A 16480-nucleotide genomic window follows, 5' to 3' on the forward strand; every position below is an offset into this window, starting at 1 on the left:
ACACATCAACAACTAGAGATAAGAACTACTGCCTGTAAAAACTGTCTTCAAAAACAAATTGTCAAAACAGGAATGAATGTGAGTTGCCTCCCACCTGATTGCAGGCCTATATTCTTTTACACATGAAAAGAGAATAAAAGAACAACCACACCTGCAGCTAGATTACATAATATTTAATAAGCTATATTACGTCACATTTAATGAACAATGGGACACCTGCTTTTTAAAAAAAAAAATACATCAAAGAAGAATAAGAATAGCCATAAAAGAAAATTGTTTTGACCCTCACGTATTTAATTGACACCTGCCACTACGTCTTTGTCCTTCTGTATAATAGGCACAGCGGTAAACAACACATCTCACGTGGCTGCAGAGTTCAGAAGCTGAACTTCAGGATCCACAAATCGCTGCTCTTTTAAGGTCGGAGGTGCTTGACTCCCAGATTCTCTTTGGACAGCGAGTCCCTACTGTTATAAAGTGAAAGCTGATTGATGGGCAGGCGAGAGCGAGCTCCACGTCAGAGCTAAGTGAGCCTCGAGGCCAAACGCCGACATGCACACATATTGAATCCACTCACAAACACATGCAGATTTATAGCTCCGGTCCCAAAGGCATGAGTTACTTTCTGTCTCCCCTAAGACGTAGCCACTCACCCAGAAAATAATGACCCTTGGAGCGGCAGTCAATCATAGCTGCCCAGAGAACATTGAGTCCGGAAAGCCGCGAATTTATGAGAGGACTCATATTATCTGGGTTTCCCAAAGGACGTACCCACACAATCAGGCCCGCAGGAACACTTAAATATCTGTCAGTGCCTTTGCTGATATAAACATGGTACACAGAGTTTAAACATGAAACGCTGGTTAATCTAATTTAACCTTTTAGTGGCAATTCTGACTTGTATTCAGTTTCAATTAAAGAGCTGTAATGTGCCTTGCTTAAGGGCATCCTAATGGGGATGGAGACCACCACTTACAGACAGACATTCCTTTAGGATCCTCCCTTGTTCCTTACGTTGCTAAAATTGTGTTTTGATATGCTGGAAGGTACATCATGAGTAAAACAAGCAGTTAAAGCCATGGCTGAGCTTATCAGCCATGACACGATACCAGCGACAGTCTCACATGATCTCACATGATAAATATAATGAAACCAGTCGAGTCAACTTGCAGGGACTTTTCATATCATTAGTCCTCTTTCGAATTGATTTCCAGCTTGGACATATATGGCGGAATTACTCCAATATTACAACTTGTAGAGTAGCTTTACAGTGTTTGAGCAAAGCTGTGGTGAGCTGGTGTGCTTGAGCTTCAGAAAACAGTAGAAACGGGTGGAGATAGAAGCAAGGACTTCATAGATCTGTTAGGATGGCCTGTTTGTTGTGTTTTGCTTGTTTTCTGTGCCTTGGTGTGTGGTGGCCGTGTTTTTCCTGTTCTCCCTGCAGGCTGGGCGGAGCCGACCTGAACGAGACAATCAAGCGCTGACAGCTGCGGCGCATCTTCTCATCAGCAGCCAGCCGTATAAATACGGGCAGCTCACAGACCTTCAGCGCCAGATGATTGTGATTCCTCACTGTGGTACAATCAGGCCGCTTAGCAGCAACCTCTCGAGCAACTTCAAGCTAAGTCTACTGTTTTTGAGTGTCTCTAGTCATGGTTTTTCTCCTCTGCTTCTCCAGCGTCTTGTCTCGGCTCCAGCTCCAGTGCTTCTCCCCACACGCCGCCGCTTCTTCTCCTCCGAGCACACTTCACGGGAATACATGGACACGAGCACCTTCACCCGACGGATCTCCGTTTGAGCACCTGCACAGGGAAGATCTTCACGGGAAACGGATTCGCACAAGCACCGCTCCTGGAGCACAGCACCCCCACCTACCACCCGGGATCTCCACCACGACACCCCCACTGGATTCCTCCACCAGGACCCCCTCACTTCCCCTCCCTTGTCAAATAAATCTTTTCCTTTAACATTTCCTCCCGCCTCCCTTTTTCGTTTGGGTCCACCTGCATTGATTCTGAGACTCGGGTCGTCACAAGATCCATTCTAGAGAAAACAACAGTGTAGAGGTCCATCTAAGCTCTAACTTTAAGATATGCATTTGTGTTTTTTTTTGTGAACGTTTCATCCTCTAACTGCTGCCCTCAGGTTACTGCTGTACGTGACACTGGACTCGTATTGAGCGGCTTTGTCAGGCCCCCCTTTGATAATCAATCTAATGTCCAACACATTCCAACTCTCTCAGATGTGATTGTCTCCTGGTCCTTCTTCAGAATATCTATATCAACGTTAAAAGAGCCTAACGAAACAAAGGACACTCAAATTTCACAATCTATGAATAATTTTCGCAAGATCACCGCTCATCTCATTAGTCATGAAATGACTTGGAGCCAGTGGTGTCACATTTAGCCAAAACAAACCTGCTTTGATTGTTTATGAATCAAAAAGCCTAATTAAAGGAGAACAAATCCAGTCATGTATTAATAATACAAGCCAAAAGCAGGCAGAGTCTTGTTTGGCCTCACCTACAGAAGAGTTTGTATATTCTGGCTGGCCTTCCTCAGCAACTGGGATTTCCTCTCTGCTTTATTAAAGGACACAGTTTTTGTGAGAGGGGCCTGTTGTAGGCAAGTAGACATCATAGTCATGTGTCACAAGAAGAATATTTGGGCTGGCTGTCTGTCCTGCTGACAAAGATTGAGTTAAGCCAGCGTTACTGCATACTCCCAGCATCTGTAGCCTATGTAACACAGTATAGTAATACTGGTACTGTTATTGTTCGTATGTCCCATATTATCCATCCATCCATTATCTATACACCGCTTAATCCTCACTAGGGTCACGGGGGGCGGGAGCCTATCCCAGCTGACTCAGGGTGAAGGCAGGGGACACCCTGGACAGGTCACCAGTCTATCACAGGGCTGCACTTAGAGACAGACAACCAAGCACACTCACATTCACACCTACGGACAATTTAGAATCACCAATTAACCTCAACATGTTTTTGGACTGTGTGGGAGGAAGCCGGAGAACCCGGAGAGAACCCACGCTGCACGGGGAGAACATGCAAACTCCACGCAGAAAGATCCCGGTGCCCCCACCGGGACGCAAACCGGCGACCTTCTTGCTGCGAGGCAACAGTGCTAACCAACTGCACCACCTTGCAGCCCTCCCATATTATTATGATGCCTAATTGCAGTGTAAATGATAGTGTGTTATGCTACCTTGCTATGAGAACTATGTAGGTGCAATTAGTTTTTGGTTCTGTATTGTTAATATTTTCTGTAGTCGTAACTGCTCGCTGGCTCAGATGTGGACTTGAGAGGTTTGTCTGCACTGGAGTTCTACCAACCTACAACATGTTGCTGTCCTTCACAGTTCAGGAAAACAAATGCTATAGTATTTGTCCTAAACAGTCCTGTCTTCTGTAAGCAAACATCTGTAGGTCTCTTAACTTGCTGACGTTAACACTGTATTTAGTTTGTTGATATGATGAGTCTGGCAGTTTTACATTTACTACGACACCAAATATTTACTCACTTCAACTGCCAGATTGCGCTACTTGTTACTGACTAAACCTAATGCTAGAATCCCGACATGGCAAAATTGTCTAACAGAGACCCCAAACCAGCAATGTCTGGTTCTGGGATGGATGCCACGTTTGTGATGAATGGCTTGTCGAAGTCTGTCCAAAGCTAGTCCAATTTTGAAGGCCAGCACTGTCGCAAAACCTTCCTAAATGCTGCTAGGCTGAAATTTTGGTGTCTATAAAATCTTGTTATTGTTACCAGCTACGAGCCAGGTTAAATGGTTTTACAACCAGAGGTCTCCCAAACACGGTTCACTGAGCGTTTATGGAACTTGCTTTCTCTGATGACATATTTTGGTACGGACTGTCTTGCAGATGTCTTATAAAAAACTCCCCTATGCCTTGAGCCAGATGTTGAACATGGGGAGAGACTGATTAATCACTGCTTAGCGTAACTTGGGCAGAGTTGTCGAGCTGGTAATCAGAGCTAACCAACCATGAGTAGCTTTGGACTCTGTTTCTTTAGTAAGGAAGACAGGGAGTCTGATGGAGATTTAACAGTCACAAGAGGCACATTTAAAACCCTTCAAGCACTAAACATCATGTTTAGTTCTGCACCAGAGCCCTTGAGCTGCATTTACTTCATCTGCATGGAAATACATAGATGAGCCTAAACATTATAAATATTCAAAGATGACGTGAATGCCACTGCTCATGTCAAGGTCTGGGATGGCTTTGACAAGGGTTGCATTTTTATAAACAGATGACTGGATCAGAGCATCTCTGAAATGACAAGGCTTGTGATGTGCTTCCTCCAGCAGAGTGAAGACCTACTGACAGTCCTCTGAGGAGGAAAATACCATAACCTGGCAACAGTTGTTGTAGGATGTGCTGGAACAAGTCAACAGCGCCGAGTCTTGGTGCCAGATACCAAAGGGCACCTTCAGGGTTCTTGTACAGTCAATACCTTGGAAGGCTGGAGCTGCTTTGGTGGCATGCAGAGGGCCAAAAGCATATTAGGCAGGTATCCTTAGTGTAAATCTTATATGACATAGTCAGGTGTGCTAATCATTAAATGTGCACAGAGGTTCATCCTTTGGTAAGCCACCTGATTTGACTGGATGTCTGAATGTGTAACCTTCATATTGTTAATTTACCGAAAAAGTGTCTCATATTCACTTCTATTTGCTAAAATATCAACACAATGAACATTACCATGAATGGGTTTGGTCTCTATTGTCTCATCACCTTATGGAAAAGTTCAGTGGACAGCCAATACAGTGAGATGTTCCTTTAACACTGGACAACAGTCTGTTGCATTAGATGGCCTGTTTTAATGCAAAATCCAGTAGACTGTGTGGCTCTGTCCTGCTCCCTGAGTGTCTTTGTCTTAGAAAGGCTGTAGGGTGGAGACTAGTGACTGTGCATGTGGAGACCCACTTTGCCAACGGTGACAGGATCCGTCAGCGCTCGCCAAGCCCTGAAGGAGATAGAATCAGTCATCGTTGGCTGAGCTTGGAGTGAGACAGCCAGCTTAGTCTCTGATCAGACCCCGAAGTCTCCGTTTGGAAGGAGGGGCAAAGTTCTCAGCACCTTTCAGCAGCTTACCCGCCGCATTTCCATAAATTGAGCCTCTCGTGTAATCATCACCATCATCTGTGTGGATTCATGGTGCAGGTCCAAGAGACACTGAGGTGCTGTGTTCATAAGGTTTCTGTTTCACGCCTTTGCAGGGTTAAGTGTGTATTTGTGTGTGTTTTGAGAATGTACGTTGATGTGTGATTAATTTATTTGCCGTTAAGTGTGTGTTTTCTGGTGTTGCACGCTTTCGTGCATCTGTGTGTGTTTCTGTGTTAGTGTGTCACTGTGTGTTTGTGTGTTTTACCAGCAGGCCAGTGGTATGGCTGAAGGCCCGGCCATGAGAAGCAGCAGGATGACATCAGAGGACAAACTGTACTCATAACAATGTTCGTTTCCACGTAAACGCACGGCCACTTTGGCTCCGTCTCCAAGGCGTTGGCCCTTCACCTCCAATCAGCAGCATCATCATCGCCTTCACGAGGCTCTCCAGTCATGTCGTCCCGCTAGCCTTGACCTCCAACAGATTCATTTGACACTTGCTTCCTTTTGTTTTCCATCTGTACCTCTTTCTTTGTCCTTCTGTTTCTTTGCATCTGGCCTTTTCCTCTCTTCTCTTTCCATCACTCCCTGTCTGTTTCTCTCTTTCTCTTCCTCTTTCTCTCTGTGTTGCTGGTGATGGCTGTTTTTCTTGGCAGGTGAAGAGGCACGATGGAGGTTTGGTCCCAGTGACACTGCACATTTTCCCCTACTTCTCTCTCTTCCTCTCTTCCCTTCCTTTCTCTGACGGTCTATTCTTGGCCGATGACTCTGCGTCCTCAGCAGTTTATAGGCGTTGCTCTCCCAAGGCGTTTCGCTAATTGTTATTCCATTTCCCCATCGTTACATCACTGCATCTGAATGTGTGACTGATTGAGTTTGTGTGCATGCATTCGTCTTTTTCTGCTTGTGATCATTTTTTAATCAGTTTTTGCACAAAAATGTGTCTGTATGCGCTCACTTTCACAGAGAGCATACATTCAGGCTGTCGTTTTGTATATTTTTGCATGTGGGTGTCACTTATCTCCCAAGCATCTCTTGATTTAGTAAAGCCTGGCATGGCTGCCAGTGTTCCACAGAGAGTGGGGCAAGTGTTATGTAATTAGACCTACTTCTATAGATGCTGCAGATGTCTGTGTGTGCTTCAGTGTACGTGTGTGTGGGTGGGTGTTATGGTGAGCTATCCATCTCCAGGGCATCTGCTCTCCATTATGTTTTAATGGATGTCAGATAAGAACATGACAAACGGATGCAGAATGCCTGTGAGACGCCTCAGCCGCCCCACTGGGGGAGCTAGAGACTCATGGAGGAGAGGATAACTCTTCTATTTTTCCATCTCTCCTTCCTTCTCTTCCCACCAGGGGCCTGAAATCCAAAGCCAAGTAATATTTGACGATAATTTTTATGATTTGTGTTGGTTCTGCTTCGGTGCCAGATGGGTGGGATTTGCCACATAGAACAATACAGCGAGTGCCAGAACTATTAGACAATCATTTGAAAGTATTTGAAAGTCAGTTTGTTGAACTTTTCTGTGGCTGGCAGCTTGACTTAACATTATTTGTGCTGTTTAACCTGCTGGTACTCCAGGCAGGTTAAAGTAAATGTTCAAAAATGATTTGACCCAGGGTCTGTTACTTTTTCTGTCTGTTCCCATTTATATCATAATTTCTTTCTTTCCCCTTTGGCTGCTTTTCTCTTCCTCCATTTTACAGTCACATGTTACTGCCAGCTAATTACTTCTGACATTTTTTGTAAAGGACACTTGCGTAACACATCTTTTGCAGACTGACAACCCCAAGTTGCTACACACCAAACATCACTATTGGCACTCAAACAGGAAACTTCAGAGTGATTTGTTGTTGAGTCAGTAGTTGAGTTATTTAGCACAAGTTCGAGTTTTATCTGAAAACTATCATAAACTAATTGTTAGTTGTACAAAACAGTGTGCATGTGACATTTAAAACTACACATATATTAAAAAATAAGTATGGTGGCATGTAAGTAGAGCAAGAGGAGACTGTAACAGTTTGCAACCAAATGGTATTGCATGGTTTAGTGGGTAAAGTCAACCCAGTTTTCTGCTGGCTAATTTTGATGCACAATTACAAAAAAGAGAGAGGAGAGGAGGTTCAAAACACTAAACATAGTTTGCTATTCTGTTCCCAGAGGTAGACGGCTCTACAACCCTACAACCCAGACAGCAAAAGTTTGGTCACCAAGAGTTTTGAACTTTGGTGCACAACCAGGAGTCCTTGTTTGATGGCCTTTGTGGCCTGTTTTGAATATATGGGATTAGCAACTCCCCAATGGTGGAGCCAGATTGGTCTTTAAAGCAAACAAGAGTTCAATTTAAACTTTTCTCAAAGGATGAAAAGAAATACAGAAGCTAAGGAATGAACAGAGAACACAGTGGCTTGTTTTTGGTTTGAGTTATTAAAACAGAGGTAGTGTAGTTTGGCAGTTTTTTTTTAATCGAAAATGACAGGACTAATTAATTGACTTAAAGCTCTCATATTACACCTTTCTGACAAGTTAATAGAAGTTTCACAATGTGTATTTCAAATTTCAGCTTAAAATACTGCATACATAATTCACTCTAAAGTGCCTGTGATACTCCTGATTATCGTTCTATTTCAGTTCAACAGGCTGTTTCAGTGTTTAAATCCAACTGAGCTGCACGCATCTCTGCATCTGTTCATTAAGTGGCAGAGAGGAGCTTGATGGAGGAGGAGGAGGAGCCAGCTGGGGGCGGTGCTTAACTTGTTGTGACATCACAACAGGCTGCAAACAGTTTATTCAGAGACACTTTCTGATCTATGGAGAAAGGAAAAAACAAAGAGGTGGTCTTTTCTCATATTTTGTTGGTCTCTAAAAACACTGGGGACACGTGTTTATGTTTCAAAATGTTTAAAACTAGGATTCAGCATGATGTGGTTCGTTAAAGGTGTTTCCTCAAATTTAAAACATTTCTGGAAGCCAACTTTCGGCTAATATATCTGAAAGGTCTCGGGACAGATTATGACCCAGATGTATGAAATTCTGTAAACTTTATAATAGAAAATGATAATAACCTCAGTGTTGTTGTGATTTCACTAAAGAACACTATGAGACATTCAGGGAAATATGTAAAGTGGTCAAATTCACTCTCTGTATGACCAAAGTTCAACAGGTTTCACAAACACATATAGTTGTATTAATTATAAGAGACACAGCCCAAAAGATAAAAAAGATAGAACAGAGTACTGAGGCTTTAGAAACTTCACATATCGGGCTGCCACTAAGCTCACCTGGTTGAGCTGGTGACCCATGTACAGGGGCTATAGTCCCCAATGCAGCGGCCATGGGTTTGAATCCCACTCATGGCAAGTCCTTCCCACATTCTTCTACCCGACTTTCCTGTCTCTCTCTGTATCGACTATCTAATAAAGGCAAAAAAGCCATAAAAACTACTTTAAAAAAAAAAGAAAAGAAAAAAGAAACTCCACATATCAGAGAATCACAAACTTTCTTGACCATAAATACAGTAAACTGGTACTTAGGGAAAAACCATTCAAAAGTTCTACCAGATATCACTGTTCTTTCTGTCAAATGATCTTGCCAAACATTATAAGCAGTAGTTTTAAAAGTAGCACTTAAATCCAAAAAACCTAAGATGCAGAACAAGCTGTCTCTGTGCTTTGCTTCTGATGGAAAAGATAAATATCCCACCGTTCTCCCTTTCACTTTGCATCTTTCCCCTTCTGTCCTTTCTTTTCCCCTCCTGGATCACCTCTCATTTTTCCAGATGGTCTTTTCACACTCAATTCATTCTGCTTAGACAGCAGGAAGTCAAGCCTGTAAGGGAGACTGGGACATGAATGTGTCCCCCTTGGATGCAGATCCACCCATTGGAAATGAATTGGAACTCTGGGTTTTGGGGGACCTTCCAAGCTAGTGCAGTCGAACTGGCCACCAAGCCAACAAAATGAGTTACGGTGTAGCTGACCTTGATTTAAAAGCCTTTTGCTCTGCTGCTCTACTCACCTTTTTCTATTTTTTCCTTTTTTTTTATATGAAACTGGAACTTAATTTTCAACTGTGAGTCAGTTTCATCTGCATCTGGTGTAGCGGTACTAGTGCTCGGTTTAGCGTGAGGTATTTTTATCGGTTGTTCTCAGTATTATATTGCAACCATAAAGACGTGTCAGAAATTAAATTCCCTCACATGGTCTCTCTATAGACACTCTTTACCTCCACTCCACCACCCATCCCTTCGCAGTCTGTTTCTCATTGCGTCTCTCTGTTGGAGTGCCAGCATGAATCTGAAGCTCCCTGCAGCCTCTTCAAATAAAGACAGTAATGCACATGACTTGAACCGAGAGCTATTCCAGTAACCGTCTTCCTCTGACACAAATCAGGTGAACTGGTTAGATTCTTGTCCTGTGTTGCGACCCCTCTTTGAGCCTGTCAGAATGGGGTCCTGGAAGCAACAAGGTTTATGACGACTGAGTGTTTCAGATGCAACACTGCTCACCACAGGTCTTCAATAAAGGCCCTGCAAGAGTAGGAGATGCTCCAGCTAAAACCACGTTCCAGTTATCAAGTGCTACAAGCCATTACATGATGCATTTTGCTGGGACAAAGGCTCCCTTTGGTCATGTATGTTTTGTTTTGTTTCGTAATTTTTCTTTCCTCCTGAAAAACACATCTGAGCATTTGTGCATTTGGGAACGGAAATGAGAAAGCAACAAAAACAAAAACTTTATCTGATCTTGATGTTTTTTTGACCACAGAAAGCAGGAGATAAAAGTTCAAACACTTAGGAAGAGTAATACTGACTTACACTGTGAGTAAAACTTTAAAAAATATCAAATTTCATGTAGGTGGACTTGCTCCAGGCTCGGTTGCACTTTTCCAGACAGCGAGGGCTGACCTCCTCAAAGCAGGGTTGCCACAGGAAATGGAAAACATGTATTCTGACAATTCAACTTGAACCGGTCTTGTTTTGTTGGTTGGCGTCAAATGTCAGAAGTTTTATTCCAGCTTTATTCTACATGAAAGGCAGTAGCTAGTTGCGTTAGTCTTGCTGTATTTACACCTGCTTAGTATTGTGGAGGTTTCCCTTAAACTGATAAAACAGCTGTGACTGGTTGAGGCCAGGTCTGAAGGTGTCTTCTGGTATCAGGAACCAGTTCATCAGCAGCAGCAGATCCTTTAAGTCCTGGAAGCTGCTAGGTGGGGCCTCCATGGATCGGACTTGGTTTTCCCGCACATGCCGCAATCAGTCAGACTGAAATCTGGAGAATGTGGAAGCCAAGTCAGTACCTTGAACTCTTTGTCATTTTCCTCAAACCGTTCTGAACAATGTTTACAGCATGGCAGGGATTATTATCCTGCTGACAGAGGCCACTGCTACCAGCAAATATTGTTGTCATGAAGGGTTGTATGAAGTCTGCAACAACGTTCAAGTAGGTGGTGCATGTCATACCAACATCCACGTCAATGCAGGATCCAAGAATTCCCAACAGAACATTGCTCAGAACATCAGACTGCTTCTGCTGGCTTGCCTTCTTCCCATAGTGCATCCTGTTGCCATCACTTCCTCAGGCAAACAGCAAACATGGCATTATGAATCAGATCAGACCACCTTTTACAGAGAACTCAGGTGCAGACACTGAGAACAACAGGATTCTAGATAAAATGAGTTATGCAGGGATCAAGAACACATAACCAAACAACCCAGGGGGGTGAACAAGGGAGAGTGAGCGACTTACAAACTAAACTACACACCAAGAAAACGACAAGCTTAGAACACTAAAAACTAAGACACAAAAACGAACAGATACTAAAGACATAAAGATAAAAACACAGAGCTGAGTCATATGGGATGACACAATACATTAATGACTGGTGGACTGGAGAACCAGGGCAGGTGATAAGACAAAATGAGAAAGGCACAGTCAGAAAAATGAAGAGGGCTAACATAAGGAAAATACAAGGACTGACAGACCAAAGGGAGATGGAACTGACAAAACACATGGCAAATTTAACCGGCGGATCAGGACAGAGTGCATGCAGGAAAAACTGGATGGCTGGTTTTGAGTCGGGAGTTTTTTCAACAGTGTGGCAGGAAGCGAAAGATGCTGAGAGCAAGACAGGCAACCAGTCAGGGCATCTGTCGAAGATGACGATCTGGCAGAGAGTGAGGTTTGAGCTGGGGTTTTATAAAGAGGAGTGTTGATTGGTGAGCGACAGGTGAGGCAGCTTCTGCTCAGGTGCAGCAGATATGTACCTCAGTTAGCCACTGGCAACCATGACCTTGTCAGTTGTCCTTCCTTCGAACGCTTTTGGCAGATACAAACTGCTGCATACCAGGAACACCCCACAAGACCTGCTGTTTTGGAAATGCTCTGATTTAATCAACTAGTCATCACAATTTGGTCCTTGTCAGAGTCATTCAGATCCTTGTAGTTGCCCATGTTTTCTGCCTCCAACACATCAACTTCAAGAATTGACTGTTCTGCCTAATATAACCCACCCAATTTATCTTGCTCTTGCCGTTGTAGTGAGATCGTGCTATTTACTTAACTTGCCAGTAGTTTAATGTTGTGACTGATCAGTACATGTCCCTGCACTGCTACAATTCTACAATTTCATTTAGCAGACGCTTTCATCCAAAGCGATGTACACTGCTGGACAGCCACATATGTATTTGCAAATGCATGTGCAAAACCTGCATGTCAAGTCAGAATATGTGCATCTATGTGTAACCGGTGGTGTCTGCACTGCGTTGTGTTGAATTGAGCCGAACACCATTCTTTTTGGAGTTTATTGACACACTTGACAGACGATAAAACAATCACAAAATCCTCTGTCAGTCTCAACTCGTACTGCTACAGACAGAACAACATATTAGAACTGGGAAAGTAAACTTATAAATGAAATTACGTACATAAGTCGACACACAGACAACAGCAGCACAGTCTTGCTTACCTCTCCCATCGGATACATGTACAAAAGGGGAGAGGCAACGCGGGAAAAACACATTTATAAAGGTATGGTGGGTAACCAAAAACGAACGTGGGGTACTGAGACCCTAAAGTGAAAGGTTCCACACCAAAACCAATTGCAGACTAGATTTTGTGGAATTCTAGTATTTAAAAGTAATAATAAAATAACAGTAAAATAATATAATACAATATGTATAACTAATAAAACAATACATATATATTTAATATAAAACTGCTGCTGCATTACTGATCCTGTTGCATATGCATGCTTGTACACGCGTGCACACACAGAAGGACCCTATGCATAGTGATTTTTTAAAGTTCTTTATAGGTGTGTACACAATCATACTTGTGTCCAAGTGACCCTTGTTACTGAATAAGTTTATACTGATTGCAACACTTGTAACACACCTGGACTTGTGCAATCAGAACACATTTTGTGTCTTTATGTGTGTGTGTGTTCATTAGTCAGAGGTGAGATGTTGGGTGAAGGTGCTGAGAGATGCCTAATCCTCGGATACAGGCATAAACCCGGTTAGAGCATCTTTCCTGATTCTACACACACGTGATTATAAGACTGTGATTACTGTCCATTAAAGGCACTGATCCCATAATGTAGCGTATGTGTCATCAACTGTGTAAAATTAATTGTGTTTTTTGGCATTAAAAAAAAATATTTATAGACCACTAAATCAAAATTTAAATTCAAGCAATAAACAGGCTCTTAAACGGCAATAGTTCTCTTTACAAGGCAGCATTTTAACCCAGTGCACTAGTCACAACTTGTGTGTATGTGCAACTGACATTCAACATTTGTAGCTCTGTGGCACTTTATTTTAAGACTACTATAACAGACCAAATCACTTTTTCCACGAGAAGAGCCAGAGGAAACAGAAACACATAGGCTACTTTAAGTGGTTGTGATCTGTTTTATGACCTTGTTTTAAAGCGCTGCACAGCACTGACACAGCACTAAACAACTTTCTTTAAGGAGCTGATTTAGTAAAGCGTTTGTTCTCCCTTTGGGTGCCTTTTACATCATCAATCACTCTGTCTTAGAGGTCTTCATTAGAAAAAAATGTTTGTTTGTGGAGTACACCAGGATGCAGTCTTTGGTCCCATTATCTTTTCAATATATGAACAAAACATGTATCAGTTTGTTAGGAATCATCATCTAGCTTTTTGAGAGGCCATTTTGAAGTGCTAATGTAATGTGTTATTATTATTTTTTGTTAACTTGTTCATCGTCAGGACCAAAGTGCAATAACACACACAGTAATAAGTGAATAGAAAATGTCCTTCTGTAACAATGGTGCTCCTCAAATTTTGTAACACGGTGACCTAAATGACAAGCGCTGGCTGCCTCTGAGTCTGCCCACCATTCAATCAGCCTGTCTCTCATTATTGAGTGGTGGGCGTTCTCCATCTTTTGTCTATGGTGGTTGGAAATGCAGATCCTTGATGAGGCTAAAGCATGAGGTAAACTTTTGGAGTGTTTATAAAGGGGCTATAGGGGAGTTATGGAGGATTACAAGGGATTTCCAAAGGATTGGTTTGGTTAATAAATGCAGGCTTGTTGGGTCCCGCTTTTTTTTGAGCGACAGAAAGAAAGTGCCTGTTGGCCCGGGAGAGCAACGCATCCATGCATGTATGCACAAACAAACTCATACCTCAGGCGCGCAGTTGTTGTGGTGAGAAGAAACTTGCAGCAACGTTTCAGGAGCTTTCTTCATCTGATAGGCCAGCTCGTAAATCCAATAACAGATCAGTGGAAACTGCACTGATGCACGCACTCACACACACAAAACACACAGGCATACACATCTGTAAAGTATCATGGCCCCCCATTCACCAGGGAAGTATCGCTGGGCTCTTGAAAACAGACAGCAATCACCATCTGAGAGAATGAAAAGCAGCAGAGCGTGTAAAGAGAGGGGGAACTATAGGAGCAGGAAAATACCACCGCTTTAGATGCTGCTTTCTTAAACTATTGGTTGGAGTCCAAAACCTTTTAGGAATTTACTGTTGTTCGTCCCGCATATGAAGGAACATCAAGACGTGTCAACGAGCATGTTTTAGTGAAATCATTGTAGGCCACAGGGGGGTGTTGTGACATTGGAAATTTAAATGAGGGTTTTTTTCCACACTATTCTGGGAAAGCAGTGCTATTTATTCCTTTGCTTCCTGTGATACTTGTGGCCACTCTCACCGACCGCAAAGTGACCTACAGAATATGCTAATGAAGCACAGTTATCAATAATTAGGACCATATGTAAAGGAATGTGTAAAATGTTCTGTTGTTTTCCCATGTTCCAGCAGTTCAAATTATAGATGTGTTTTTTTTTGTATAATCAAGTCAACGTGTATAATCTGATCAGAATATAGAATGAGTACACATTAAGGCCTTCACTGCAGAGACATGCTCCTGCTTCTAACCCTAACCCTTCACATTGACAATGTTAGCTGACTGACAGCTGGAGCGTTTCTAAAATTTGCATGGGCTTGACACTTGTTGAATCATCAATGTAAAGCCTGAACAACACAAATAGAAGATATCTTGTTCTTTAATTATAAAATTAAAGGTACAAATGTATGTACATAAAAATACGCCATCAAAGAAATTCTGCAGCATGCACCACTAATGGTGATGCCTCCTGTGCAGACAAATACTGCTGCTCTGCTCATGTGCTGTGTTTAGCTATTTTTTATGAGATAGATAGATAGATAGATAGATAGATAGATAGATAGATAGATAGATAGATAGATAGATAGATGGCTGATGAATGTTCAGATAAATTACTTGCCCTGGAAGTCCCATTATGTTGACATGTCAATCACCATCTCCTACAGTGTTTCAAAAAGGCATTCCTTTAACCAGAACTTTATTTTAGGAAGAAGAAGAAGACACAGGAAGCCAAATTTAGTAAGTAGGACAGGTGAGGTGTGAAGATGCTGTTGTGGCCAAAAAAACAGGTAACATGTAATTACCGCACTGCAAGCAGGCACAAAGTACATGGAGTAACCAGATGACATTGCCCCACAGTTCAGGTTGTGTGCCCCAAACCACAGACAACTCAGGGCTTTACAATAGAACTCTGCCCTGTCAGGCTGACCCTGGGGAAGGAATTCAACATTCAACAGTAATGTCTTATACAACATGAATTTTTAAGAAAACATAGAGCATGCTCCTGGTGTACTGCTGACCTCACACACCTTGTATAGTCCTGGAGACTGCAGGCTCCTCCACTGTGAAAACTGCTGTTTCATGGCAGTGCTGGTCCTCCATGTGAAGGTTGGCTCATTCCAGCTGCTGACTGACACCAAATGTGTCTGCTCCAGTTTGAGGTTCATGAAGAAATGTGTACCTACCTATGGTCACAAAAACAGATGTAGCCTCCAGACTCCTGTCCGGTTCTGCTTCCACCTTTTGTGCACATTCTGTACAGCTGTGTGTTTTGGAAGTTTTTGATCAAGCCTTGAATGCCTATAGAATGCTTCCAGTATGTCTATGGGTACGGTCCCAAATGCATTGCGTGCATCCATGTGTTTAGATTTTGTGACCCTCTGTGTATACATAACTCAAAAACTCTCCCAAGCCTGGCACAAAAGACTTCAGGACAGCTGTGATTGGATGCAGCGGGGCAAAGTTATCCACACTGTTAAATCCCTACAGAGTGAATGAGAGAGGGAGGCAGAGAAATAAACCGAGATCGAGTGAGACAGATGTAGGAAAAAGATTCTGCCTTCCTGGTTTTATTGAATATGATGCAAGCCTCTTTAGCCCGCTGACCTTTTGTACAATACTTTGGGAATGAAGACAGACAAACACACACATACACAGCCATGTTTCCTTCCCTTCAGAGAACAGTACATTGACTTACATTCGTTTCCTGGAGACTTACCCGAACCCTGACCATGATTATGACTTGCCTAATCGTAACCTTAAACCCAGTCCTCATAGTAAAATTTAATGATTTACATTATGGGTATAGATCCCCGCAAAGTGACTGTGTAAACAGATTTATGTCCCCACAACATGAGTAACACAAGCAAGCACACACACACACACACACACACACACACACACACACACAAACATTTTTCCTCCCCGAACCCTCATTTTGCAGACAACTCTCAGCTGGTCTGGACTACAACCAGCACTGCTGATGCTGAAAGTAAACACACTGCAGAGATATTTCAGTCTTATCACCCTCCACTCTCCTGCCTTCAAGCCCCCCTGTCCCACAAACACACACACATGCCATTCAAAGACAGTTGATAACTCCTTTTTACAGTTTGCCTCGGAGAGTTTTACGGTAAAGCATCGGCCCTTTTGTGATTTATGAGG

The 16480-nt window shown here is 42.7% G+C and overlaps 1 long non-coding RNA gene across 1 annotated transcript; it reads left to right on the forward strand.

Moving 5' to 3' along the window:
- Positions 1–1504: 1504 nt before the first annotated feature.
- Positions 1505–1972, forward strand: LOC103353510 (uncharacterized). Its single transcript, XR_520010.1, has 2 exons — positions 1505–1577; positions 1679–1972. It is a non-coding gene; the product is annotated as an uncharacterized LOC103353510 (long non-coding RNA).
- Positions 1973–16480: the final 14508 nt, after the last annotated feature.

Source organism: Stegastes partitus, unplaced genomic scaffold (assembly GCF_000690725.1).
Source record: "Stegastes partitus isolate 25-593 unplaced genomic scaffold, Stegastes_partitus-1.0.2 Scaffold75, whole genome shotgun sequence".
NCBI lineage: Eukaryota > Metazoa > Chordata > Actinopteri > Pomacentridae > Stegastes > Stegastes partitus.